The sequence below is a fragment of the Lissotriton helveticus genome, chromosome 1_1, assembly GCF_964261635.1.
Source record: "Lissotriton helveticus chromosome 1_1, aLisHel1.1, whole genome shotgun sequence".
NCBI classification, from domain to species: Eukaryota; Metazoa; Chordata; class Amphibia; order Caudata; family Salamandridae; genus Lissotriton; species Lissotriton helveticus.
In genome coordinates, this window is record NC_136057.1 from 2,111,237,449 (window position 1) to 2,111,262,800 (window position 25,352).

The window sequence follows — 25,352 nt, forward strand, 5'->3', positions numbered from 1 at the left end:
TTGTTGACTTAGCTTTCAACCTAGTAGTTTGCTGTGGTTTATTTGAGAATAATATGTTATTGCTCTGATATCAGCTTTGCTTAATAAACTATGTCTGCACAGAGAGTGCTGAAGTTTCAGGAACAACACGATACAGGATTGTTATGAGGTCTGATCTCCACGCCTTCATAGTCATAACATAAGTGCAGCTTCTGCCAACTCTGGGCTTGAGGCGGGTTTTATATTGCTTTGCTTGGGGCGCAAAAGACACACTTGATGCGGTGCACAAGAAGAGAGAGCTGGTGTATGCTGATGTGATTCCTTCATGCTAGGAAACTAAGGTATGGGCCCGCCCTAAAACAACCCAAAGAGACCTTCTTAGCAAATAATATAATATGTGTGTTAGGGAGGGTGAGATATAAGTGTTGTTAACTCTTATTCATTTACAGCATGTTAACATGCTGTCACCATTCGCTTTTTATGGATTAGTAACTATGCTAGTAATTTTGCTACTGATAATATGTATACTTGTATTATCTAAGATACTGCGCCTGAGAAGACGGCATTAGTAAATAAACATTTCAAATGCTCATGTGTTCTTCTTGACTCCATGTTCTGGTTTGTCTTGGTAGTATAACGAAAGAGTGTTCATGAGTTCCACGTATCCTGAGGTACTGTAAGTTCATGTTCTGGTTTGTCTAAACATTGGGAGTTTGATAAGACCAATGAGACACTGTAGCTAGCTCGGTAAGGGGTAAATTGGGTACTAATGTGAGTTTTGGGTCACCCTAATTCGCCGAGGTTCCAATCCTCTGTGCACAGTTCTGTGTGAGAACAGAAACCCTGCGACAATATCAAGCAGGAACCTTGAAGGATCGATTTTCCCCCACTTCAACCTGACAGCATGATTTTCTGAACATTTAATCGACAACCCCTCCTCCTGCTTCACACCCAAATAAATGGTCAAAGAGGATTATGGTTACTAAGGCACTTGGGTATTACTTTACAATTTGACACTAACACACTTCTGGTTGTTAAAATCAATGGAGCTTCTTTTTTTTTATATTTCTTTTTATTAAAATTTTAAACAACGTAAACAAGAAAAAATAACAAGGCAATACAATCAATCGAGTGGCGAAGCGTTCTGCGGGGGGGGAAGCATAAGATCATAATACAAACATTGACATTACAGGATGGGAGGAGAGAGGAATGTAGCAAGTCTGGAGATAATTCAAACACCACAGTAGGAGGAATGTCGGGTCAAGGGGAAGGAGGATCTGCCACTAAGTGTGTGAAGGGAGGTGTACAGATGTCTCCCCGGTAGGAGTTCCATCGGCCCCAAATCTTGCCCCACTTGCGGGGCCTGCCACGTGCAACATACACCTTCTTCTCTCTGAACATGCACCAATCCATATTCTCCTTCCAGGCCAAGACTGTGGGCGGCCTCTGAGAGCCCCACAACTGGGCGATATCCCTCTTAGCGATCATATTGCCAAGGCTCACCCACTGAGTCTGGGCCAAATCATAGTTGTTGGGTTCCCAAACATTCAGCAAACATCGTCTAGCCTCAGGCAACAACGCGACACCCGTGACCTCTTCCATCACTGCATGCACTCGATTCCAGAAACGAACAACCACCGGGCACTTCCAAAGTATGTGGAGAAAAGTGCCCAAGAGGCCGCAACCACGCCTGCACAGCCCATCCGAAACATAACCCATACTGACCAAGCGTGGACCGGTAACATAGATCCTATGAAAAATCTTAAGCTGTACAAACCGGAGGCGGGCCGGAATTGCAACCTCTTTCGGCGAGGATATGGCCGACTGCCAGTCCTCGTCGTCTAACTCCAAGCCATCACCGGTCCAAGCTTCCCTAAGGCGCTGTAAAAGGTCGGTCCTATTGTTTATCAGCTTCTTGTAAATAAGCGAAATAGTACTGTCGGGAACGTGCCCGTCAAGCACCCGATCCTCAAGCGGCGAAGCCTCCGGAACAGTAGTGCCCGGAGGAAAAACCGCCATCAACGCGGGTCGGATCTGAGCATATCTAAAAAAACTCCTTGTCACTCAAGTCATACTCCAGTCTCAATTCCTCAAAGGTTTTAACCCGGTCCTTAATCCATACATCATTCACCCTGCCTATACCAATAGTGTCCCACCTATCAAAACCTTTCATCTTCCACAGGGAGCCTAGCCTCTCGGAAGCGTAAAGAGGGGTTGCGCGTGTGAGTCTATCCTTCCATCCCATTGCATCGTTGGCACGATGCCATACCTGCACGGCTATCTTGGTAGGGCCAGTGAGCGTACTCCCAGCGGATTTCGTATAAAGCGCCCTATTGTAGTCCCTACCAGGCAGTAACCATCTGTCCATTTCGAACGCGGGATTCGACGCGGGGTCATACATACAGTGGTTAATCGCTCCTAGCCGAGAGGCCCAGTAATGGCGCTTAATATCCGGGAGTGCGATTCCACCGTCATACCAAGGAAGTTTTAACTTGGCAAGGGCTATGCGGGATCGCCCCCCCCCCCCCATATCAATTGTCTCTGCAAGCTTTCGACCTCTCGAAAGTAACTGGCCGGGATGGTATCAAAGGTATTCTGAGGGGCATAGAGAAACCGGGGCAGTAACATCATCTTGAATAAAGCCGCCCGTCCGAGCGGGGACAACGGAAGTCTACGCCATGCCTCAACATCGGACCGCAGGCGCCGAAGCGGGGGCAGCAGGTTACGTTCAAAGCGAACAGCAGGATCCAAGGTGACAAACACCCCCAAGTATTTGAAACCCGCGTGTACCACCTGTATTGGGCATCCACGCAGCAAGAGAGGAGAATCTCCGAGAGAACGTACATGCAGGACTTGGACCAATTGATCACAAGGCCAGAGTTTTTACCGAAGGAAGTCAACACATCGAATAACACTATTAGCGACTTCCGAGGTGACGTGAGGTATAGCAGGATGTCGTCAGCATAGAGCGACACTCTGTCCTCGAAGTCGGGGGTCCAACGTATACCATTCATTGACGGTTCCCACCTCAGCCAAGCCGCCAAGGGTTCCAGAGCAAGGGCAAAAAGAAGCGGGGACAGCGGGCACCCCTGGCGAGTACCCCTCCCGAGAGAAAACGAGCCAGAGACATGACCATTAACGACCACCTGAGCCAAGGGGTCATAATATAATAATTTCACCCAACTGATGAAAACAGGGCCAATACCAAACTTGGCGAGGGCAGCCCAAAGATACGGCCATTCCAGCGTATCAAACGCCATTGTGGCGTCCAAAGGGGCCAAAATGGCCGATTCACGCAGTGAGGGTGCTCTCGCGAGGGCGCCATGTATACGCCGAAGGTTCAGTGCCGTATTACGGTGCAGAATGAACCCGGACGGATCAGGTCGCAAACCACAGTGATCAATCGATTCGCAAGCACTTTTGCGAGGATCTTAGGCTCAGAATTCAAGAGCGAGATGGGCCTGTACGAGGCGCAGCAATCCTGTGGCTTCCCCTCCTTATGGATCACAACGATAGATGCAAGTCGTTGATCATAAGGGAGGGTACCAGCTTCTAGCGATTCTAAAAACATAGAGCGAAGATGCGGTGCGATTTTATCTGGACGTAGCTTATAAAGTTTGATGGGAAGTCCATTCGGACCCGTGGCCTTCCCGGATCTCACAGCGCGAACCGTGGCTGCGACCTCCTCGACAGAGAGTGTCGCGTCCATCAGCTCCCTATCCAGATCCGACAAACAGGGCAAAACAATATCCCTAAGAAGCAGATGCGAGTCCTGTTCCAGTCTATTCGAAACTGGGGAGTACACGGTTTGGAAATACTCAGAAAAACACTCCACAATCTCAACTGGGTCAGTCACTCTCACACCATCCACCTTTTCAATGAAAGGAACCACACGACTAGCCCTCTCCCTCTTGTCCAACCAAGCAATCAACTTTCCGGCCTTATCACCCACATCATACAAACGACCTTGCTGCTCTCTGCTCATCACCTTAGCCGCATCAGTGACCAATGCTCTATAGTCAGTTTGTTTGAGGCTAAGAAGGTGCAACCTGTCCTGGGTGACATCAGTTTCCATGTCTTTTTCTATGTCTGATATCTCAGTTTCAATTCGGACCACTGCCTCACACCGACGCTTCTTAGCGTCATTAATTAACGATAAGGCGTGACCGCGGATGACGGTCTTATAGGCTTCCCATAGCGAGACAGACGATGACACAGACCCCACATTATCCACAAAATAATGGTCAAGTGATTTGATCAATTCCGTTCGGATCTTAGGGTCACGGAGATACCAAGGGTTGATCGGGGCTACCCGGCCCTCAGTTCCCGGTCCAGCTTCCATTACAAGCCATAAGGGGGAGTGATCTGAAATACCCCTAGCCAAGTGTTTGATTTCTTTAACCAGCGGGCATCAGGATATAGTCTAGTCTCGAGAGGCTACCGTGTGCACCAGAGTGAAAGGTGTATTGCAATTGTCCAGGGTGCAGCAGCCTCCAGCAGTCTATCAATCCCAGAGTGTCAAGGAAGCCACCCAGCCAAGACTGGGACCTCCCAATATCCCTAGGTGGGTAGCGATCGCTAGTACCAGAGACCACTGAGTTGAAATCGCCGCCCACCACAAGAATGCCCTCTGGGAGCCCCAGTACCACCATCCCCAGATCAGCAAAGGTCGTAGCCTGAAGGCCAGGTGGGACGTAAACGGAGAGCAGAGAGATGACTTTTCCCCTCCCACCGTCCAGTAATGGCGGCATATCGCCCCCTGTCGTCAAGAATGACAGCGTCGATCTCGAGGGGGAGGGAGGCCCTGACCAGGATAACTGCCCCCCTGGAGCCAGTGGTGAAGCCGGAGTGCGCAAGGAGACGGTAGCCCCTTCGATTCATAGCATGACATGTATTGCCTATCAAATGTGTCTCTTGCAACAGCACGATATCAGGGGAGAGACGTCTCAAGAGTTGTAACACCACACCACGTTTTATACTGTCCCCCAACCCGTTAACATTCCAACATAGCAATTTTAGCCCCCTACCCCCCATCCCGAACCTGGTCGCAGCATCCCCCCCACATTAGTCGCAACAGCAAAGTCCAAAAGTCCATCAATATAGTGCTTTGAAATAAACAAAACAGAAACAACTTCCCCCCTCCTCCCCCCAGTCTACCCCGGAAACAATACCCCCCACCCTGCACCCCTGCGTTAGACTCAAAGGCCCCCCCCAACTTGCAGTGTGCCTGTCGCCCTAGCAAACAACTACTCTACGAAAAGAAACCCCCGAGGAGGAAGAGACCCACGTCCTCCGCCACCCCTGGAAACCAGCTCAATTAATGCGAATTAAAGGGTCTGAAAACCACAGCTGAAAGATCAATACCAAGTCCAGCGAACCAAATCCCATTACTATTCCTGTTCCATCGGGCCACCTTCGGCTCCACCAGAGTGTTCAGGATGTTCCTGCCGCCTGGGCAGCGTGTCAAGCCAGTCACTTGCAGCCTCAGGGTGATCAAAGAAGAACGTTCGATCTCCATGTACCACACGTAGCCGAGCTGGAAATAGCATTGCGTATTTCATGTCCCTGTCTCTCAATTGTTGCTTCACTCCCTGAAACCCCATCCTCTGTTTCTGCACCAACTGAGTGAAGTCTGGGCAGAAACTCACCGTCGTATTCTCAAATTTCGGGGGCCACCCAATCGCGACGCCTGCAGGATAGCGTCCCGATCACGGAAATTGAATATCCTGGCGATTATGGGCCGCGGGGTAGCACCCAGCTTAGGTTTACCACCCGGCACTCTGTGCGCCCGCTCCAAAGCAAAGAGTTTGCTCAGGCCTTTGGGTGCAAGATGATTGACGATGAAGTCCTCCACGATGAGGTCAACATTTAAATTGTCGGAATTCTCAGGGACACCCACAATATGGACGTTGTTCCGCCTAGCACGACTTTCAAAATCCTCCAGACGGCGGGAGAAGAAATCATTAGAGGACCGTAAATTACGGACCTCCGTCTGTAGGTCGGAGACATCCGTCGTGAGGCTAGAAGTCTTCAAGTCCAGGGATTTAACTTTTCATTTGTTTTAGTTAAATCCGCCCTGATCAAGTTGACATCAATCGCCACTGTGTCCAGTTTTTGAGCCAGGGTTTCATACTGCGCACCAATTGAGGTCTTCATACTCGCAATGGCTCCCATAACATCGTGCAGAGTCAGGTCATCGTCCACAATAGAATCATCTCCCTTGTCCACCGGATGCTTGCCCGCTCCACCGGGGGATCCCTTAGGATGGGTGTATCGATCCATGACATTAGATTGTACGGAGCTCCCACGGTGAACAGTCTTGGTCTTTCGCTTTTCAACCTCGGGCTTGCCGGCCATCTTGGAAGCTATGTCCCTGAGGGGACCCTGAGATCTGGTGAAAATGGCTACAGCAAAATCACTCACAGATGCTCATCCAAAGGACCGTGTGTCTCACGTCACACACCAAGCGATGATGGACGGTCCCGGCCCTGGAGTAGGGCCATGAAGTAAAACGGTCCATAGGCAGCGGGGTCAAATCCGCAGCGTAGGGGGATCCGGACCAAAAACGAAACCGAAAGCCACGGCCAGGGTCGAGAGTCGGATCAGGGGCAACCGCTGTTGTTCAATTACTGCCCAGGCAGATATCAACTCGAGCCCGGGGCAGATCCGTGGAGCAGGCAAGGAAAGTTCAAATTGTCATAAAATCGGTTCCCATAGACCAAATCAATTTTTGAAAGCAGCTAGCAGATCAGCTGGGTTGCATCGTCAATGTTCCGTCGTCAGAACCAGAATTATAGTCAGGATAAGTGCCGGAGGTGGCGAAGGTCCTGGAGCCCTGTGCTCACGCGACCATCCCGGTTGCGCGTGAAGCTCCTCCTCTCTCAATGGAGCTTCTTAATCCTTCCCCTGTGAATGCCAGGGACCTGGAGTCATCAACTACGGTATTATCTTGGTAGGGGAAACACAAGTTATTTTTCATAATTACATTTTTTAACGATTCACCATATGCATCATGCTGGAAGTAGGACAAACCTAAACCATTAATATTGGTAAAACCACAATACTATTTAGTGCAAGACCTGCAAGTCGATATTTTAAAAGCACACACCCACATAAATAGAGGTGGAGTTTGAAACTTTATTAGCTGCTTGTCTATATTGGAGTCTAAGGATTTCACTACATGCATACAATAATGATCAAAAATATTAGGATTTAAAAAAGATTTAATTGCCCCGCCGACCCCCAAGTTTAACTAGAGCACTTGATAATACGGCGAGGCAGATAACAGTAGCGTATGAAAATCTGAATGAGTGACTGACACGAACGCAGCAAACCCGCCATTGGCTCTACCCCCGGATGAGTGAATGGCATGATAACAAAGAGTAAAAACCCCTAACATGGGAATCAGTGTGCCCCGTTTCTTGGCAACAATTCAAGTCTTAAAAACATATGAAGGATAGACAATATTGATTAGATAACTGAGTGTATCACTGCGATATGCCACGATAAAAGGTTAATGTCAACCTGATGTACTAACGTCTTTATACGTGAGGAAACTATCATATTCTATAACCCCCTCACCTCACCACCAACCCTCACAGTACAGAATAGACCACCCTGTCATTAAAAGTTGTAGAGAGTCAGTCGATTTCATTTACATCTTGGAGTGGTTCAAAGGCATTGCTAAGTGAAATATTAACAAGCATTTACAATGCAACGGTCTCGCCTTTGCAAAAGTTAGAGCTCACGTCTTTATACGTGAGGAAACTATCATATTCTATAACCCCCTCACCTCACCACCAACCCTCACAGTACAGAATAGACCACCCTGTCATTAAAAGTTGTAGAGAGTCAGTCAATTTCATTTACATCTTGGAGTGGTTCAAAGGTATTGCTAAGTGAAATATTAACAAGCATTTACAATGCAACGGTCTCGCCTTTGCAAAAGTTAGAGCTATTGGCATTGTAAATTACAACATTTTTATTTATGTATTGGTTTTGAAAACAGAAAACTAAATGGCATTGCGAGACCTAGTAGTAGAGTGAGTAATAGTGAGTAAGTAGTAGAGAGTGCGTAGTAGAGTAGTAGAGTGAGTACTAGAGAGTAATAGAGTGATTAATAGTTAGTGAGTGGTAGTGAGTAGTAGAGAGTTGTAGAGAGGACTAGAGTGAGTAGTAGTGAGGATAGTGAGTATTAGAGAGTGAGTAGAGAGTAGTAGTGAGTAGTAGTGAGTAGTAGAGAGTAGTAAAGTGAGTAGTAGAGTGAGTAGTAGAGTGAGTAGTAGAGTGAGTAGTAGAGAGAGAAATAGAGAGTGAGTAGTAAAGAGTGAGTAGTAAAGAGCGAGTAGTAAAGAGCGAGTAGTAAAGAGCGAGTAGTAAAGAGCGAGTAGTAAAGAGCGAGTAGTAAAGAGCGAGTAGTAAAGAGTGAAAGAGTGAGTAGTAAAGAGTGAGTAGTAAAGAGTGAGTAGTGGAGGAGGGAGGAGCCTAGCTCGCGGCCGTAATGGTCGCCCTTTAGCTCGGCTCCCGCAGCCCTCCGTCCTGATTGCCTATCCTGTCTTCCATCCTGTCCGGGGACGACACATTTTTGGGGCATTGGAAACATAACGGCTTGTTTGTACTTACCATCCGACCCCGGGGTCTCGGTGTGCAGTGGCTCCGGAGTTGTGGCCTCTGAGAGATCGGGGCCTCTGCGAGACTTGGACCGGGACCTGGCCGGTGGGATCCGACGGCTCTCGGCCCCGGCCGAGAGCGAGAACCAGTGTTGGGAGCCGATGTGCGAAGATCCCGGCGATCCTGACCCGGGCCTGCCCTGGTGGCCGCATGGCCGACGTGGGTGAGAGGGCCGGGGACCTGAGTCTGTGAGGGGGTCTCTCCCCGCCGCTGCTTTGTCCGGCGGCCCTGGTCCTCAGGGCCCGGACTCCGCTTGATTGGGGCACCGGTGCTGGTGCTGGCGGAGACCCGTCTCGGGCGGACATCCATTTGGCATCGAGGCCGCCCTTGCTGGGACCCCCGGAGCTTGTAAAGTCCTACATTTGAGAACTGTTCTTTCCGGGGGTCTTGGTGAGCGGCGATTGGGCTGATTCACGAAATGGCGGCCGACCCTCTGCAACGAGAATCTCCCTGTGGCGGCGGGCCCGTGTTGCCTATTGGTGTGGGGAGCGGATCTGGTGGACGTGAGCCGACGGTCAGAGATATCCTGGAAGCCCTGAGATCCCTACACGCTTCCCTGGCCCTGGGCGTCTCGGTGGGTACGCCACGATCTGCCGCCATTTTGGGCGGCCATTTCTTCTTGTCGCCCTCTTGTTTCGAAGACTTCATTGCCTCGCCCCCCTCGATTGACTTGAGTGTCTCCGCCACTGATCGAAGATCGTCTAGTGTGTCGGTGACGTTGGGGCGCCCTGCTTTTCAAGGTCCGGACCCCTGGGACTTGGATGCTGTACTACGACCCTGTTCGACATTGTTGCCTGAAACTATTGGTGGACTGCCTACTGTGCCTGCTTCGATGACTTTGCCTGTGTCTATACTTGGGGCCACCTCGCCTGCTCCAGTGGCGCAACTGAACTCCTGTTTTTCATTGCTCGTGCTGCGATATTTGGTGCATCGATACTTTCTGTTTGGACTGTTGCTCCCTTGTGGATCTATCTACCCCCCACGTAACTATGCTAGTCACCGTTCCACTCGATTACATGCTGATTTAGTACTTAGTGTGTGGTTTTACATTGCCATGTGGTGGGTGGGGTTTGTCGCTCGAAAGGGTTGGGGGTGAAATGTACGACTTCCGTTTGATTCCCGGTATACGATTTAGTAGCATAATTGTTTTTAATCGTGGAAAGATGGGAGGTCCCCTTCTCCTAATGTTTTGTGGCACGTGATGGGGTGTCGTCCTGGTCTGTTTTTGATTGTGCTTGTCTGGTTGGGCGGAGGGCTGCGGCCGCCCGTTCGGATAATGGTTATTCTGCTCCTCCCTCCTGTCTTCTCTTCTCCGCTTTTGTTGCCTTTTTGTCTCTTTCTTCTCTCTTTCTTCTCGCTATATTTCGGGTTCTGGTTTAGGGCGACAGGCACGCTGTTTGAAGGGTGGGCCATAGCCTTCTACAGGGGTGCAGGGTGGGACGGGTGGGTTGGGCACTATTTTTTGTTTGTCTTCTGGTTCTATGGCCCTTTTGTATCTCTTTTTCGTGTGGCCGCGTCTGTCCCGACCTCCTGTGGTGTGTTTCGGGTGGGGGGTGTGGCGTCGTTCATCCTCCTGCTATGTTTCGACTGTCTTTCTCCCCGATCGCCATGCCCCCACTTGGGCCGCTACTCCTTTTGTCTCCTGTCTTCCCGCCACGGGGGGCCTGTGTCGGCGTGTCTTCTTCCTTTAGTTTTTTCATATTTTCTTATTTTCCTTTTATTGTTTTCTTTTGTCTTCCCTCCATTTTCCTCTCCCTTCCTCTTCCCCTTCCCCACTTCGTTCCCCCCCCCTTTTTTCCCTTCCTGTGTCCCAGAGGTTAATATGACGGGCTGGTTTTGATGCATTGTTTTTCCGATCCCGCTGTTCTGGCTTGGTAGTGTCTTGGGTGGCGGGCTTATTACGATGATAATGCTCAGGGGCTGATTGTGTCTCACGTATCCTGATTTTCTTGAATGCATTGTATTGTCCCCCCGATATTTTGCCCCCATGCCCCCTTAATAATGTTGAGGTTGGTTTGGGATATCGGATGCCTCCGTATTGAAAGTGAGCCTGTCGTATGTCTTCTCCCCATATTATAAAATTAAGCCTTATTTACTCCTGTGTTTTAGCCCTTTGGTTTTTGTAATTTTCCCCTTCTACGATTGTACGGCCTCTACTTTGTGTTGATTGATTATGTAATATTTGCCTGGTGACTCCTGATTATTTTGCACATTGCGGCCGGCCGGCTTGGTTGTAGGCCTTGACTTGTCTTTCCTTTGATGTCAATAAAGGTTTTCAAAAAAAAAAAAAAAAAAAAAAAAAAGAGTGAGTAGTGGAGTAGTAGAGTGTGAGTAGTAGAGTGAGTAGTAGAGTAGATTGGGTAGTAGAGAGAGCGAGGGAGAGGAGAGTGGAAGAGAGAAAGGATTGGACAGGAGAATGGTGGGCGAGTGCACTACCAAAGTGTTTGACTGAAGCATGGTGTGCTAGGGCACTACCTTCTACAGAGAGCACAATTGGGCACTACATTTGTATCAATTATGCAGCTTTACTGCTAACCCTGCATGACAAATGATAAAACGTGGAAATCGATTTTCTGTGCATATCTCTCATTTGTGCATCACATATGTAAAGTGTCTTTTTGTTTTGATCCTATTAAAATCTTTGCAACAATCACACTTCAGAATCACAAAAAAAATTACGAGCTTCATTTGAACTTTTCTTACTGCTGAAATATTTTGAAATATTTATCAAATGTATTTAGCAAGCATTTTCAGTTTGTCAAATATTACAAAACACTTGACTCTGTGCAGCTTCTTCCATAGCTTGTAAGCACTGCACTACCTCTTGCACCCCTACTTCTGCACCCCTGCCCTTAGACCACCCACCCCCTGTAATTTACCTGGCCCAGAGTTTTGGTCTATACTATGTCCCTTGTGTGGCCTTGCAGAGTAGAATCCTTTTTGAACAGGACGTGCAGCCAAGATTTAGGAAAGTGAACAGCACGTGCAGGCAAACTTTATGTATTGCCAGGGACGGTGGAGCAATAAGAATTAACCTTTCAACGTGGCAGGTTGCATTGTTTAAAGTGCAGTGTTACTGAAAAGTAGACTTGCAGCATTAGGGGTATGAGAAGTGCTGCTGGCAGGAGCTGGAGAAAAAGACACAAGTTCCACGGATGGCAGGGGTGAGGTTACCTACTGGGGTGGAGATAGGGTGGCGTGGAGGATACAATTCTCAGGGGTAGGAAGGGTACTAGGCCATAAGTAATGAGAAGGGGTGCAGGGAAAGGAAGGGTCGGTTTAAAAAAAAAATCTTCCCCTGGTTGATACAATGAACACGGGGGAAGGGGTTGCAATAAGCGACACATCACTGTGCTGTGTGCCCTAGGCATGTCGTATATGGCTCTGTCACTAAAACCCAGAAGCATACAAAATACTCACCTCTTCCCCCGTCATATTACACGACTCCCGGATGACAGATATTCCACATATAGGCTCATGTAATTACACCCCCCGTAGCAATCCACCCCCGCCGCCTCATAGCGCTACCAGCTCTCCATCCCTCTTTCTTAAAAAGTCACGTTTTCCATACCTGTGCCCCCTTGATGCGGCGTGCGGCCCCCTAGGATCCGGATGGGCGCTTGTTCCTGGATCATGGATCCGAGCAGATCTGCCACTGTTGATGAGGACAGCTCGAAAGGGCAGGAGTGCGGGGTCCTCGGAGCACATGGGGGTCCTCGGAGCACAGGGGGGTGGGGGCTCTGTGTGAACCTCCTCTCTTTCTTCAGTCTCACCCTCCAAACCATCACCCCTCCCCTTCGCTCTCTTTGCTTTAATTCCTTAGTTAGGATGCCACAGCGAACTTATCCGTGAGGCTTTAGAGAAAGAGTCCGCACGCATGACAAGCCCGGGAACACCACAACAGCAGCGCAAGCGACTAGCTGTTGTGTCGCTATGCAGTTGTCTGGGGCACTTCCGCTGTGCAGCGAATTCAAATGCGCTACACGAGCTTGGGGTCAAGACCGGTCTCCTCCGGCAGGCAGCCTAATGATGCAAAAAAAAAAAAAACCAAGAACAAGCAGTAAAACGAGCCAACAGACCCAAATCAGGCTGGATTCTCTAGATTTTCCAAACCCAAAATGGCTCGATGTAGCTGTAGCCCGCCTGAACTTGCCTTTACTTCAATAGAAGTCAATGGAAAAATACATGCACTAGATTTTTTCATGCTCCCGGTTATAAAACCTTGGCATGTAGGAGGGTCTGAAAACCAAACTACTGCTTATTGCCTTCAACTGAACTTCAAGAACAACAATTAAAAATATCTGTCTATAACCCTAACACCTACTGTACTCTTACCGTTCTCTACATTTATACTCTGTACTACCTAACAGCGCTCTGAAGGGACAGACTGTTGCTGTTCCGTTCCGTTCCGTTCCGTTCTTGCTCCGAGTTACAGTTGAAAACACTGCATTTCACCGAAGATGGAATATTTCCAGCAAAGTTAAACATTGACCTTGGCATTTTTAGATGCACGCTTGTCCCTTCTGAGCACAGACACGATAGGCTGCAATGCTCTGCCTCTGTCGTGACATCTGAGGTTACAAAGCTGGCAGCACACAGCGAGTTCTCCAGCTACCTGCTCAACCTTCGCTCCCGGGAAAGGCCGCCCCGGAAACCTATTGAAGCTCGTGCTTTCACACGGTTTACCACCGGTCTGCACAAACAGAAACCTGCACTCGCCTGCCCTCAAAACACACATCCGAAGGACGCTGTGCAATCACGTGATCAGGAGCGAACAGTGGGAGGGGGAATTCGACAGGGCTTCAGCCAATCAGCAGGTCGCGTCTTCTTCAGATGTACGTAGCGTGAAAGCAGAGGCACGCAGCGTACCCGGGGAACGTTCGGATGTGAAGTGGGGAAGCATGGCTGCCAAGCAAGGCAAGTCTAGCAGTGCTACTGACATAAGGGTCAGAAAGCAGCAGACGTTTTCCGTTGTGCTGCAGGTGCTCACGGTAGTCAGGCAGCACTGGCACAGACACTGCCAACTCGAACTCAGAATATTCTTCAAACCTCATAACAACCCAAAGTTTAACAAAAAAAACAAACATTCTTGACGATGGAGGGGTCATGCCCTGTTATCCTAAAGAAACTGCATTTTGACGAGAAGCAGTTTATTTGGCTTTGCGCTCAACGTGGATATGAGGCTCTCCCTAACTAAGTGCTTTTTATGCAAAGATGTGAATTTAGGTTATCCCATCAAAGCACCGCATAGCAGCTGACAATTCACCTTCATGTCGCAACTCCCCTTGATCAGAAACACTCGCTGATCTAGTTGAACCCATCGATCACTCCACAGAAGTACCTGGCGGAGAGAAATGAACCCTGCTTCAAAGTGGATTGCAGTTTTCAGAAAAATACCTTAACAAGCTGAGGATCGCCGGGCGCGAAACAGCGCGGTGAGACAATTCACCTACACGTCGCAACTCCCCTTGATCAGAAACACTCGCTTCTCTAGTTGAACCCATCGATCACTCCACAGAAGTACCCGGCGGAGAGAAATGTACCCTGCTTCAAAGTGGATTGCAGTTTTCAGAAAAATACCTTAACAAGCTGAGGATCGCCGGGCGCGAAACAGCGCGGTGAGGGCGCACGAGACGCGGTGCCGTGAGCGTGCACATCAGCTGTAGCGGCGCAAGCTGAATATCGCCGGAGGAGACACGCCGACCACCGAGTCTGCCTGCTGCCACGACTGACCCGCTGCGGAGGGAGAGGGAGATGCCGAAAGAGCCCGTGAGTGGGGGTCGTGGGGGGGGGGGGGCAGTGTGTGTGTGTGTGTGTGTGTGTGTGTGTGTGTGCCTGTGCCTGTGGTCCCGAATTGCCGCGCGTGCCCCGGTCTGTCTCCCTTGAGAGGCATCTCGGCAGCAATAGGTCTCAAGGACGAGACCTAAAAGCCAGCTACTTAATTACACAGACCAGGAACAGAGGCTTTGAATTATGAGACTGTATCACACCCCTTGGATAAGGATTACAAAGGTAGCCTAAGGGCACACCCTTAATGCTAGAAGTAGAACGCACACATTGCACTTTATGAAGTCAAATTGCAACCAAGCTGAGGCGTTTAAAATGTATAACAACACAATTCCTAGGGATGTTTTAATCCCGCAGCCAATCAAGGGTACCCTTCTGACCATGTTGAGCTCGTCATAGAGGTCTTGCGACCAGCCAGAACGCTTTTTACGCCAACATGCATCCTTAGTCCTTAAATCAGACTGACCCTCCTTGCAACCATCAGCTAACGGCAGCACATTTCAAAAACAATGACATAGGGGGTACACTAGGAGGGGTATTGTAAATTGCCCACAGACTCCTCCTGAGCTGCAGGCACAAAGTAACAAGTTCACCAGGAAGATGACACGTTTCGATAGACGTGTGATTTTCTGCCCATAACGTGCATGTGCAAGCCCTTCTACAACACACATGCACGGAGTACAATTAAACATACATGCACAAATTCCACGCCAACATTCATACATGATGAATGCAGGAGAAACAGGACCGTGGATGCCCAAAGCCACACAGATCCCACCTCTGCCTTCTGAATGGCCATACACTACCAGCTAAGACTATTCAACAAGCAGCGGAAGGTAAAAAAAAATTTAAAAAATCTTACCTTCAGTGCCGCTCAGATAAATCCATAAATCAATACCTGCATAATGGTGCAGCTTGCTCTGCATGTGGAGAGTAGTGTCCAACTATGCAGAACACCAAGACAGCAAACATCGTTTTCCAAACTCAAAGGTGCAGTCAGATCCCTTTGAGCCTTTCAGAGGGAATCTGGAGCAAAACATGGGAGGTTCAAACCCAGCAAGAACCCCGCTGTTAAACTGGGTAGTTTGTTGACTTAAATAGGAGCCTTAGTAAAGCAGTAACCACAATCCTAGTCAGGATAAGAAGCACAAGCCGGATACAGAGACCCAGTGAGGCCCTCTGAACAAAAGTACCTTGACCCTGGCTGCGTCAACGAAGAATCGGTAGTAGCCAGAGCAATGGGTCAGTATCAATCGACTCAGTGCTTGGGATGCACCAGTTCAAATCGGCGCAGCGGTGACGACGTGTTGGCTCCAATGAGCTGCGATGCGGAGTTTCGTCATCGAGGATGCCATTGACAGAGATGCAGAGACGTTTTGAAGTGGTGGCTCCAAAGGCGATGACTCTGGGCTGATCCATACAGCAAGGGCGATGTGTCAGTTACGGTCATGCAAAATGGGTGATGCGCCGGCTCCGATCCACGTGACAGGAGCGATGCGCCGGCTCTGATCCACGCAACTAAGCTGATTTGAAAGAGGATGCATGGGTTTTGCTGAAGCAAGCACCTCAGGACTCATTTTGCAAGGGTCCAGTACAGGGCTGACACCACTTGGCAGGGCAGACTCACTGATGGCAGATACCAGTGCAGAAGCAGGTAAGTTGGAAGTCTATTATGGCTCGAGGCTTCAGGTCAGGAGGTCCGCCAACTAGTCCTTAGAGTCACTCTGGGTTCAAGTGATGCAGGTCCAGTCCTTCTCACCTAGGCAGGGGAACAGCAGACTGCAGGGCAGCACAGCAGGAGAGGAGTCCAACAAAGAATAGATTCAGCAGAGTGGCAGTCCTTTCAGCAGCACAGCAGTTCTTCCTGGCAAAGTGGTCACAGGTCAAGAATGTACTGCAGTGGTGGTGTCTGTACGAATACCCAGTTGTGCCTCTGAAGTGGAGGAGACTTCAAAGAAAGGTCTCTGAAGTGCACCGAGGTCCTCCCTTCCTGCCCTGGCTCTAGACTAACTACAGGGGAGTAAGCAACCCTTTGTGTGAGGCTCTGCCCAGCTCCTCCCTCCCATCTTCCCAGAAAGACCCAACAAGTCATACCCAAGTTCCCATTGTGGGTGGCTGTCTAGAAGGAATACACAAAGCCCAGCCGTCAGCAAACCGAGACAGGCAGCAGGCACCAAATGGCTAAAGTAAGGAAATCGAACACAAGGAGATGGTGGACGGAGCGCTGAAACTTTTCAGACACTCCCCCCCGAGTCAAAGATCTGAGTTGAATCCATCACCATTCTTTAGCTCACTTCGCCGAGGGGGTGAGTGTCTGAAAAGTTTCAGCGCTCCGTCCATCATCTCCTTGTGGTTGCTTTGTTCGCCCTAAGTTGGCAAGGTATGCCCAGACGTGAGCTCCTTGCTCACTTTCCCACTGGATTCAAGCTAGCCTGGCTGATGAAGGGTGTTACCCAGAAACCGGTCCCAGGATGCTGGTTTCCGATTCAGGGAAGAACTGGCTTGGCAGTTTGGGCTGGACTGTTCCCATGAGACACAGGGTCAAGACTGATTTGCATATAGCTGGGTCTAAACTGATGTGGCGAAGTGAGCTAAAGCATGGTGATGGATTCAACCCAGATTTGTGACGGGGGGGGGGGGGGGGGGGGGAGTGTCTGAAAAGTTTCAGCGCTCTGTCTATCATCTCCTTGTGTTTGCTAAAGTAAGGATATGCCAGCTTTCTAAAAGTGCCATTTTCAGAATGGTAATTTAAAATCTAACTTCAGCATCAGTGTGATTTTTAATTGCGATTCCAGAGACACCAGACATGGAGGTCTTATTTCTTCTCAATTGGAAAATATACTTACGATATGTAATAAAGTAACCCAAACATTATCCTATGGGAAAGATACGCCTTGCTGTAGTGAAAAATGAATTTAAGGGTTTTTCACTACCAGGACGTGTAAAAGGTAAACGTACCTGTTCCAACTTTTTTAATACACTGCATCCTGCCCTTGGGATGTCCAGGGCCAATGTTAGGGGTGACATATGTATTGAAAAGGAAGGGTTAGGCCAGGCAAGAGGTTTAACTTGCCAGGTCGACGTGGTAATTTAAAACGGCACACACAGGTTCGGCGAGGCAAGCCTGAGACATGGTTAAGGGCCTACTTTAGTGGGTGGCACAAGAAGTGATGCAGGCCCAAAGGTAGCATTAGTATTTAATTTACAGGCTCTGGGTACATCTAGTGCACTTTACTGGGGACTTATAAGTAAAATAAATATGCCAATTGGGTATGAGCCAATGTTACCCTGTTTAGAGGTGAGAGCAAATTTAGCACAGGTAAATAGCTCAGAGCTCTAAGACCAGCAAAAAGAAAGTCAACAAAAAGAGGGGGAGGTAGGCAAAGGGTTTGGGGGTGACCCTTCAGGGAGAGCCCTTTTCCAACAATTTGAAAGTGATAGGGCGCCAGAATGCATGGGTCATTTGGAGCTTGCAGAGTCCTATCTAAAAACTGTGGCAGCTAAATGTCTCCCATTATAATAAGGAGAATGCAGGGTCATCAAGTCAGCAAAAAATACTATGGGACTCAGTGATGGTCAATAAGAAGAGGGCCAAGGAACAGGTTATTCTTGAAAAAAATATTAAGTCCTTCACTGGGGAATAGGTAGCACACCTGACGGAGTTCAAAGGGAAAAAAATTAAATATTAATAATCGAACTGCACAATCTTTATCCCTCAAAAGCTGCATAAATGTTTTACAGGCTAAACGTCCACCATTACGAACAAGGTGAAAAACAGGGTTACCCACTGAGACAGCAAGAAGCAACGATATGCATACCTGCCAATATGAACAGCACTGGTGCTTAGTCCAGGAACTGCAAGATATAGCATACACCTTTGCTGCCTACTATGGTAAACTACATAGCGCAGAACTAATGGTAGATGAGAAACGGGAGAATGGATTTTTTGACAACATAAAATTACCCCATATGAATAATGAGGGACAACTTCTTTTAGAAAGGGAAATAAAGAAAGATAGCACGCAGCCCGGTGGCAGAGGGCTCGCGCGCATTTACTGCCGCTATTTGCAATAATTTTAAAACTCCACTTTTAATTTTTTTTTGATCACACTCGCCTTTGCTGATTACGAGCACCATTATTTTTTTACTATCTCCCTACCCGTCCTGCTGACTACAAGTAAGGACACCTCTTACCTGTTGCCTAGTTTTTAAATATCGCTCCCCTGTGGCTCGCTGATTACCAGCCTGCCACACTTACTTCCTGGTCTGCCTGAAGCCGGTCGCCTTTGACTACGGGCGCCATCTTGGGTCGGGTTGTTGGTCGGCCTCTCCGTGACCACACCCCCCTGGCCACACGGCTACTAAGGGCCTTTCTCCCCTTCCCTCAGTGATAGCACGCAGCCCGGTGGCAGAGGGCTCGCGCGCATTTACTGCCGCTATTTGCAATAATTTTAAAACTCCACTTTTAATTTTTTTTTGATCACACTCGCCTTTGCTGATTACGAGCACCATTATTTTTTTACTATCTCCATACCCTTCCTGCTGACTACAAGTAAGGACACCTCTTACCTGTTGCCTAGTTTTTAAATATCGCTCCCCTGTGGCTCGCTGATTACCAGCCTGCCACACTTACTTCCTGGTCTGCCTGAAGCCGGTCGCCTTTGACTACGGGCGCCATCTTGGGTCGGGTTGTTGGCCGGCCTCTCCGTGACCACACCCCCCTGGCCACACGGCTACTAAGGGCCTTTCTCCCCTTCCCTCGGTGATAGCACGCAGCCCGGTGGCAGAGGGCTCGCGCGCATTTACTGCCGCTATTTGCAATAATTTTAAAACTCCACTTTTAATTTTTTTTTGATCACACTCGCCTTTGCTGATTACGAGCACCATTATATTTTTACTATCTCCCTACCCGTCCTGCTGACTACAAGTAAGGACACCTCTTACCTGTTGCCTAGTTTTTAAATATCGCTCCCCTGTGGCTCGCTGATTACCAGCCTGCCACACTTACTTCCTGGTCTGCCTGAAGCCGGTCGCCTTTGACTACGGGCGCCATCTTGGGTCGGGTTGTTGGTCGGCCTCTCCGTGACCACACCCCCCTGGCCACATGGCTACTAAAACATCCACCAGGCGTCAGCGCAGCGGACGAGCGCAGCGGGCGCATCGGAGTCGCGCCAGAGTTAAGCCCGTCTGCGCCCGTCCGCGGCCGACCGGGGCTAGGGGCCGTTACCCCTGGTCCTCTTATCCGATACTCTCCCGCTGACTTGACCCTACTACAAGGCCATTGGCCCCTTGATCCTCGTACTATTCATCGGACTATCCTTATGGGCTGTAATTCTCCCTGTCATGCCTGCCCACTAGGTTGCCCTCCTCCTCTCGCTTCCCCGTCGGCCCCCTGCTCATCAACCATCTCTGATCTCCACTCTCCCCCATTATCTATCATCTTACTTAATACCAGGTCAGCCATTAAACACCATCAGGACCTCTTCATTCTTTTAGACACAGACAAACCCGATCTCCTGCTGTTAACGGAGACGTGGTTTTCTGAAGCCTCTCTTCCGTCTCTATTGGCTGCCCTCCCCTCGACCTACTACGCTATCCGTGCCGACCGTCCTGGCGGGAAAGCGGGTGGAGGCGTTGCGCTCATTGCCCGTTCTGACCTCCAGTTCCAGATTCTCCCCTCACCCTCCTTGGGAGGAATTGACTACTTGGTGGCTCGTTCCACCTCTCTTTCCCCCCACCTAGCCATTGTGCTCGTCTATCGCCCTCCTCAATCAACCCCATCCTTCCTTCCGGCCTTTCAAGATCTACTCGGCACCCTGGCCGTCAACTATGCCTCGGTTCTAGTCCTCGGGGACTTCAATTATTGGCCGACGGACCCTAAGGAATGTGCCTCATCAAAGGAATTTTCGGAAACCCTTCTCTCTCTCAACTTCACCTCCCTTGTCCACACCCCCACCCACATTCATGGCCACACTCTAGACCAAGTTTGGTCTCTTAATTGTTCCCTGTCTGCACTGTCTGTTACCCCTTGCACTTGGTCCGATCACTTTTTAATTTCGTTTTCCCTTAGTCTTTGTCTGACCAAGACCCTTATCCACACCAAAAACTCATGGGCTCGCAATTGGGGTAAGGTCAATCTGTCCGACCTCTCGACTTCACTTCTGGCCTCCTCTCCCTCTTTATCGGGACTGGACTCCGCAGCCCAAGCCAAAGCCATCGATTCATGGCTTACGAAGGGAAGCGACTGCTTGGCTCCTCTCCGGCGCACCTCGATTAGGCGCCCTAAAGACGCCAATCGGTGGTTTAATAATGATCTGAAAGAACTGAAGCTTACGGTTCGAAGGGCAGAACGCAAATGGAGATTGGACTATTCCCCCACCTCCAAGACCCGTTATGTCCATCTCCTAGGGACTTATAAAAAAAACATCACTGAGGCCAAGAAAGCCTATTTCTCGGCCAAAATTTTGGCGGCCGAGAATCAACCGAAGGAGATCTTTGCCATCACTCACGACCTGGCTTTTTCCGACAGGACCTCACTTAAACCCCCTCCCTCTCAGAAACTCTGCGATTCGCTGAATTCCTACTTCGTAGAAAAAATCTTGACAATTAAATCCAACATCCCCCCTCCCTCCCCTCTTTTTGTTGACCCCCTGCCTCCCCCCGCCCCAGCCTTTTTCAATTCCTTTCCTCCTCTCTCTGAAGAACTTTTCCTGTCTCTCCTTCCCAAAATTAAATCCGGTTCCCCTTTTGACATATGCCCGGCACACATCTTACGGCAGGTTTACTCTGTCTGTACTTTGCCTCCTCTTGGCTTCCTTAATGACTCACTGGCTCAAGGGGTTGTCACTCCATCACTAAAATCCGCTTCCATCGTCCCCATCTTAAAAAAGCCAGGAGCCGACCCCTCCGTGATGGCCAATTATCGCCCCATTTCCCTTCTACCCTTTCTGGCGAAGGTGCTTGAGCGACATGTTACATCTGCGCTCAGCTCCTTTGTCGAGGAGAATGGGAGGCTGGCTCCGTGTCAGGCTGGGTTTCGGCCCAAGCACTCGACAGAGTCAGTGGTGGTGTCAGTACTAGACACCCTCAGAGAGGGTATGGACGTAGGCAAATCTCAGGCGCTGGTCCTCCTTGATCTGTCCGCCGCTTTTGACACGGTGGATCATTCCATCTTGCTTTCCCGTGTCAGGGCGGAGGGCATAGGAGGCTCAGCCCTTATTTGGCTCTCGTCCTTTCTGAGGGACCGGACCCAGGCGGTTCATCTTGGGGAGTTTTCAGCTACCCCCTGCCAGGTCCAGTGCGGTGTTCCCCAGGGTTCTTCTCTCTCTCCCTTACTGTTCAATCTTTATATCTCGCCTCTTATCTTTGCCCTACAGCAGCTGGAGGTCACGGTATATAACTATGCCGATGACCTCCAGCTCATCTTTAACCTGTCCTCTTCCCCTGACTCCATCTCTAACTTCCAATCTATTCTATCTTTCATCAGGGACTGGATGAACTTCAACCACCTGAAGCTCAATCCCGATAAGACGGAACTTGTGGTGACGGGTGGTTGCTCCAGTCCCTGGAATTCTCTATTTTGGCCCCCCTCCTTTGGCTCTCCTCCTACCCCAGTTCCCTCTGTTAAGACTCTTGGCATCAAGCTAAATGACAAACTCACTATGCACTCCCAGATTGGTTCGGTGGTTTCTTCCTGCTTTCTTACTCTCCGCACTATCCGCTCTATCTCTCGCTTCTTTTCTTTCTCTGCACTTAAACTAATTATGTCCGCACTGGTCCTGTCCCGCCTGGACTACGGGAACATCCTGTTCAATGGCATCCCTCAGTACAGCCTGCGTAAACTGCAACTGGTGCAGAACCAGGCGGCCCGCCTTGCCTTCGGTCTCCCCAAATTTCATCATACCTCTCCCCTCTTGAAGACCCTCCACTGGCTCCCCGTGCGGGAACGCGCCTTGTTCAAATTAGGCTGCATGGCGTTTCAGGCCAGGACGGGCCTGGCCCCTCTCTTCATATCTTCAGCCATCAAAGCTTATGTCCCTGGCAGAGACCTCCGCTCCTCGGCACAACTTCTTTTAGCAGTCCCTCGCTACCGGAAAAAAAAACAGGGCGGCTCTAAATTCTCCACTCTTGCCCCCATGTTCTGGAATTCTCTCCCCTTCCACCTTAGGTCCCTCACCCAGTATTCCAGCTTCCGCAAAGCTTTGAAGACTTTTTTATTCACTCAGGCTCTTCTTTCTTAAGCTTCGCTCGCCTTTTCAGTCTATGTCTTAGCGACTGATTTTGCCCAGCTGGCTGCCTGCTATCTTAGCGCCAAGAAACCGCCCAGGTGTATGTTGCGCTTGATAAATATTTTAAACTTAAACTTTAAACTTAAAGAGGATATAGCACTTATCATCACAAGCCTTTCCTACAACAAAGCCCTGGGGGAGGACAGCTACCCAGGGGGATTTTATAAATGGGCTATAGATGAGCTTGTAGATACTCTCTATGGAGCCTTTAAGGAAGCAGACCAATCTGGCAGCCTTGCAACTCTCCCTAACAGGGCTCTGGTTGCCATTCTCCCAAAACCCAGAAAAGCAAAGTAGGAGTTACTGTCCAATCCCCCTGCTAAATTTGGAAATTAAGATAGTAGCCGGTATATTGATGTCCTTGATAAAACAGCTAGTACCAACACTAGGTCACCACTCACAAATGGGCTTTGTGCCTGGATGAATGTCATGTAATCACATGCACACCTTACCACATTTACTCTGGTTTGCCAAAGACTCCTACGATGGCCCCATCTCTGGACACTAAGAAAGGGGCGACAGTATTGAATCAGCATATTTGTTCACAGTTAGGGATTGGACCTGGGAGACGAGTTCATCTCCAGAGTCAAATGGCTGTATGATTCTTCCACTTCACAAGTGAATTGTGGGGGTGTTCTCTCATACCCCTTTGTCATGAACAGAGGGGTGAGCCAGGTATGCATACTCTCACCAATATTATTCCTGCTTCTGTAAGAGTCCCTAGCAGCTGGTATTCATTAGTCCCCCAACATTGTTTGTACTCCCACACCAGGGTCACTAACCAAACGACTGGTACTAATACAAGACAGGACTGACTCCCCTACACTCTTGAACCAAGAAAGGCATTTGTGAGACTAAGCAATAACTGCAGTCAAGATCTGTATCTTGAAGCATTGGTGACCCCCCCAGACAAGAAGAGTGGATTATTGAGTTGTACAAGACAGCTTTGTATGAGAAACGAATTTATGAGGTTCAGGTCTTAGAGACCCTTTAATACATCTCGTCCCAATTCCCCACACACATCGGATACCTCCCCAGAAAGGGTGACCTCATAAAGCTACAAATCCAGACTATTGTTTGTTGTTCTACCGGACAATGAGTTACAATCATCCCACTCTTCTCTCGTGTCTATATTTCTGTATGTCTTGGAGTGGATGGATGACATCTGCTGCTCGGTATCCCAGGAAGATCAAGCATGAATCAACACATACGGGATCTCCATTGGCTTCCCGTGGCACGCCAGGTCCAGTTTAAAGCCCTTACTTTGGCGCATGGAGCTCTACACGGATTGGGGCCACTTTAACTTAGGAGACGCTTCGCCATCTATGTTCCTCGAAGGCGTCTGCGTTCCTGTGCGCAGCGTCTGGCAATCATCCCCCGCTTCCGCCTTACTCGTATGGGGGGCAGCTCCCCATCTTTTAAGGCAGCTGATGCTTGGAATGCTCTTAAGCTGGAACTGCGCAACATACAAAATACTAGGCTGTTCAAGAAGCATCTCAAAACCCTGCTTTTTGTTTAAGCCTAGGTATTCTTAGCCTCCTCTGCTTCCATCAATAGCACTCCGCGCCGGGACACTCCTGAGTATCCGTGCGCGTTATAAATGCATCATAACATAACATAGTATAACATGGTTATTGTGGTGTCTAAGTGGTTAACTTTTGGCTGATGTTTGTTGGTTGTTGTGGATCCGCAAGCACCAACAGCTCAGCGCCCAGGTGGGCGCCTTTTTCTGCGGAGATGCTCCGGGGCTCACCAGGTCGGTTCGGGGGCAGACTGCGGGTCTGTCGGAACACCGAGAGCCTGCTTTTGGCTGCCGCTGAGCCCCCCCACGCACAACGCCACCACCCACAGCGTGTTTAACTGGGCTCTGGTGAGAGGCCCCCCCCCCCTCCTTCCCTTTAAACTTTGTTTTAGACTTTGCTGCCTCCCTCTCTGCGATCAGCTGCCTTGGCGCCTGTGGTCTTTCTTCCCTGACCCCTGGTCTCCAGATTGAACTCCTCTGCCCCAGCTCCTCATGGACGATGAGGCTGTGACTTTGCTGCGGACTGCCTTTCTCCCCCCGGACGTGCTGGCAATGGCAGCCCTCTTCCTGGACTTTCGGACTTGGACCTTTATGCTCCCCGCCATTTTCTTTTTATGACTCGCTTCTTCTTCTACCTTTCTCCTCCGCCATTTTAGCGATCTCTGACCTCCCCCTCTGTCCCAGCGACCTTTCTTTTGTCTCTCCTGTTGCCTCTGACACACTCCTCACTGTCTTACTCATTACTATCTGCTTCCCTCTCTCCTTTGTCTCACTTTCCTGCCCTTCTCGGTCCCTCCCTTGGTGCTGTGACTGCATCCCCCCTCCAACCCCACTTAATGGAACTCTGCTTTTCTGTATATAGAGATAACTCTAATCACTAGTATATGCAGTAGACCTTTGTACTCTCTACCATTCCTATGTGACTCTTCGAGTATATCCATTCATATCCCTTCCCTATGTATATAGAGATAGCTCTAATCACTAGTATATGCAGTAGACCTTTGTATTCTCTACCATTCCTATGTGACTCTTAGAGTATATCCATTCGTATCCCTTCCCTATGTATATAGAGATAACTCTAATCACTAGTATATGCAGTAGACCTT

The 25,352-nt window shown here is 49.4% G+C and overlaps 1 protein-coding gene across 3 annotated transcripts in view; it reads right to left on the bottom strand.

Moving 5' to 3' along the window:
• KYAT3 (kynurenine aminotransferase 3) overlaps positions 1-25,352 on the bottom strand; it is a 548,094-nt gene that overhangs the window by 521,685 nt on the left and 1,057 nt on the right. The window lies entirely within an intron of this gene.